The following is a 4,898-nucleotide window of genomic DNA, read 5'->3' as shown; positions in this document are numbered from 1 at the left end:
ATGACTTATTCATTGCAAATACCTTTTTTACAACAACATAAGTGACTAAACACATAGCCCCCACTGGATGAAGTACACAGGAATCAAATTGACAACATCTGTGAAAGATGATGGAGAAGTTCAAGATCATCACTCAGAATAAGGCCAAGGGTTGATTGTGGAACATATCACCAATTACTCATACGAAAGTTCAACTTGAAGCTGCAGAAAATTAAAATAAGTCCAAGATAGCAAATATGTGACCTTTAATATATCTAAACCTGAATTCATAAACTGTGGTAGTTAGGGTTATGTGTCAGCTTGGCTTGGGCTAGTTTTGAGTGACTGGGCAGCTAGGTGTAGTATTTCCCACAATGACCCTGGTACTCAACTCCATGCTGGAATCTACTGTGAGCAACTGAGTAGTTCTTAGGGATGTGGTCTCCCAGTATATAAGGAGAAGCTTTAGGAATGGTCTGTAGCTTTTGCCGCGCTTGAATCCTGCATGTAGCTGAGTCATTATTCAGCAGCCTGCCATATTGTCTGCCGATCTTGGGCCTCTAAATGGACTTAAATCAATGGCCTGCCATGTGGTTTGGTAATATCTGGGACTGTGTCTTTTTACCTATCAATCTTAGGCTTCTCAGCCTCACCAGCGAGCAGCTGCCTGAGTGAAGAAAGTCTCCAGCTTCAGTGGGCCAGGAGCAAGAGGCAGAACTAAAGCCCAGGGTTGAGGAGCTTTCCCCTAGCCCCTAGAGCCTGGTACTTTGAACTTGGAGTTCTAGCCTCCAAAACAGCAAGAGAATGAACTGTCATTTGTTAAAGCCACTCCACTTATGGTATTTTCTGTTAGTGCATCATGAAGTAACCAAAGCAGAAACCATCTCAAGAATAGATTCAATGAATTGAACATTAATCACCAAAGACCAAAGAGTTGTGTGATGACAACAAGGATACCACACATGAAGAATGCACACATGAATAAAGACAGGAAAAGAAAAAGATCAAAATTGAATCAGAAGAGACTCTAAAACTTCTTGAATATAGAGTATCTAAAGCAAATGGAAGAATGATGAAATAAAAGAGCTGAACCAAAGATTTCTCAGGGCAGCCTGAGAAGACAAAGTAAAGTATTATAATGAAGTTTGCAAAGCCCTGAAGTTAGAAAATCAAAAGGGAAAAACACATTCAGCATTTTTCAAGCTGAAGTAATTAAAGAAAAATTTCAAGCATCAAATTGCAATATTGAAGGATTCTATGGGCAAAATTCATGACACAAAAGTGCCAAAAGAAGATGGAAGGCATATAGTCACTGTACCCAAAAGAACTGGTTGGCATTCAACCATTTCAGGAGATAGGATATGATCGATAACTGAAGATATGAAGAAAGAAGGTCAACTTGCACCAAAAGCATTGAGAAGTTTCAACAAACAGATGCAACTCTGGAAGTGCTAACTTGTCTGTCTTAAGAAATTTGGAAGACAGATACCTGTGTCTGGCAAACCAACTGGAGGAGATTCATATTGTGCCCACTCCAAAGAAAGATGGTCCAAAAGAATGTGGAAATTGCCGAACAATATCATTAATATCACATACAAGTAAAATTTTGCTGAAAATAATTCAGAGACTGTTGCAGCAGAACATAGATAGAGAACTGCTAGAAATTCAAACTGGATTCAGAAGAAGACATGGAACAAAGGACATCATTAGTGATGTCAGATGGCCCTTGGCTGAAAGAAGAGAACACCAGAAAGATGTCTACCTTTTTTATTGACTACCCAAAGGCACTCGACTGTGAGGATCATAACAAATTATGGATAATATTGTGAAGAATGGGAATTTGAAAATGTTTATTCTACTCATGTGGAGTCTGTACATGACCAAGAGAAAGTCACTGGAAGAGAATAAGAGTGTTCAACATGGTTTAAAATCAAGAAAGTTGTGTGTCGAGATTATTCTTTCACCATATTAAATTTAATCTGTATATTAAGCAAATAATCCAAGAAGCTGGAATATATGAAGAAGAGTTTGGTATCAGGATTGAAGGGAAACTCATTAGCAATCTATGATATGTAGATGAAATGACTACTTGCTAAAAGGAAAAAGGACTTGAGGCACTTATTCACGAAGATCAAAGACTACAGCCTTTAGTATGGATTACATCTCAGTATAAGGAAAATAATAATCCTCATAAATGGATCAAAAAAGAACAGCATGATAAACTAAGAAAAGATTGAATTGTCAAGGATTTCCTTTTACTTGGGTCCACAATCAATGCCCTTGGAAGAAACAGTGAAGAAGTCAAATGACATATTGCATCGGGTAAATGTGCTGCCAAAGATCTCTTTTAATGTTAAAGACCAAAGATGTCAGTTGGAAGAGTAAGGTGTGCCTAACCCAAGTTATAGTATTTTCAATTGCCTCATGTGCATTCAATAGCTAAACAATGAATAAGGGATGTCAAAGAAGAATGTAGTTGAATAATGGTGCTGATGGAGAGTATTAAAGGCACCAGGGACTTCCAGAAGAACAAGCACATCTGTCTTGGATAAAGTGCAGCCAGAATGCTCCTCAGAGGGGAGGATAGCAGTACTTCAGCTCATATATTTTGGACATGTTACCAGGAGGGACCAGTCCCTGGAGAAGGACATCATGCTGGTAAAGTAGAGGGCCAGCGAAAACGTGGACGACCCTCAATGAAATGGACTGACACGTGGCTGCAGCAATGGGCTCAAACACAGCAATAATTGTGAGGATGGTGCAGGACAGAGTGGTGTTTCATTCTCTTGTGCATAGGGTCACTATGAGGCAGAACTGACTTGAAGGCACCTAACAGCAGCAACAAACCCTGATGTAAATTAAGAATATATACTAATTTTGAAATAGTAATTTTTTTCCAACATTTGTACACAAAAAAAGTTATACCTTTTTATCAAATATTTAATCAATAGTATGCTAATAGATCATCTTTATTTAGTCTTAGTCTGGGCTCTCTGAAAACAGAAGACATAGAAACAAGTTACTCCACGGAAGGAGGACTGGGCAATCTTTATTTCTGTAAAGATTTACTCCCTCAGAAATCCAAACGGGGTCGCTATGAATCTGAATTGAGTCAATAGCAGTGATTTTTTTTTTTTGGGGGGGGGGAGTATTTGGAATCCTCGGTAGTGCCAACATTTAACCACTCTGATTTTATCTGAGAGGTGAGTCTGTTCATAGGCACCTTGGAAAAAAATCCTGATAATCTACCTCAATTTTAAAACAACTAAAAACCCTATGGAGCGCAGTTCTACCCTTACACACACAGGGTTGGTTTGAACCAAAATGGATTCACAGCTCTCATTGAGTTTCTGTTACTGTTTTTTATATTGGAGAATGTTCTAAGGAACAACCCCTGTGAGCGAACAGGAGGGGCCAGAGAGAAAAGCTGAATTGTAATGCAGTTACAACATTGATTTCAGACCACACAACAGGGACTATGGAGTAGGGGTAATACTTTAGAATTGTTCTCTATTGAGGCAAATGGTCAAGCAATGTACTCCATCATGGAATGTCATTAAAGTTTTTTGCCTTATACCCAAGAACTATTCCCAGAGAGATGTAACTATCAGCTCTGAGCAGCCAATACCCACAACTGGTAAGGCAATAGGGTACCTTAATTTTTAAAGAAGGATCTAGTCATTTCATTATTTAACTAATCTCTTATACAAAATATTGTTATTAATTGTATTTCCTTAGTTAGAATATAAATGTGAAGGATCATAAGAAGATACAGTAGTGAAGCTGATATAAATTTATCATCATAAAGCTTTAGCAAGAATAGCTATCTTCAGCTTCTTTGTTTATGCAGTCCATCAAAGATGTTATTTTGTTTTAAAAGTTCTATCTTGAATATTTTGCCCTAATAAAGTTTAAAAAGGATTATCAACCTGGCTGCATCTTAGAAACTGTGACTGATAAACTCGACTCAATTACATTAGCGTTTTTAAAAGCATATATCCAATTTATTTACACATTGGTTATTTGAAACTTAACAATAACAGTTGGTTATTCTTAATATACTTCGTGTGTTTATATTCCTCCTCCCAACTGAAAATAAAAGTTTATTGGAAGATAGATTCTGTGTCTTCATTTTAATACATGGCTATATACACACAACATTAATCATATATGCAATTACCATTGTTGAATGGCTCATTTTATTTCTTTATTTTGTTATGATTTACTGTGAATCAGCATTGTTATCCTTTTTTTTTTTTTTCTTTTTTGAGGACATCAGATGAATTTAGAATATATATAAATCATATTTAGGACAATCACACTAGACTGAAGAGTTTGTGGTTCATTTCATAGAATGATTACTTGAGGTCCAATGAACAGGTGGTATTAAAATGACATCAGTTAATCAGAATGAATTACTTAATGTTATGTATTTTATATATTGGGAGCTCTGGTGGCATAGTGCCTAAGGCATTTGACTGCTTACCAGAAGACTGGTGGTTCAAAACCTACCAGTCGCTCCTCAGAAGGAAGATTGGGCAATCTACTTCTGTAGAGATATAGCCTCAGAAACCCAGAAGGATCACTATGAGTTGAATCAACTCGACAGCAATGAGTTTGGTTTGGTTTTTATTATATATATTTGCTGTTTTTGTTAGATGCCATCCAGTTGGTTCCAACAACTTATAGCAAACTTATGTACAAGAGAACGAAACACTGACTGCTCCTGCACCATCCTTAAAATGTTGCTACATTTGAGCCCATTTTTGCAGCCACTGTGACAATCCATCTCATTGAAGGTCTTCCTCTTTCACTGACCTTCTATTTTACCAAGTATGATGTCGTTTGTCAGGGACTGGCCTCTCAGGATAACTTGTCCAAAGTGCATGAGATGAAGTCTTGCCATCCCCACTTCTAAA

The sequence above is a fragment of the Orycteropus afer genome, unplaced genomic scaffold (assembly GCF_000298275.1).
Source record: "Orycteropus afer afer isolate SDZICR_OR568_19922 unplaced genomic scaffold, OryAfe1.0 scaffold00576, whole genome shotgun sequence".
Classification (NCBI taxonomy): Eukaryota; Metazoa; Chordata; class Mammalia; order Tubulidentata; family Orycteropodidae; genus Orycteropus; species Orycteropus afer.
This window is presented reverse-complemented; position numbering follows the sequence as displayed.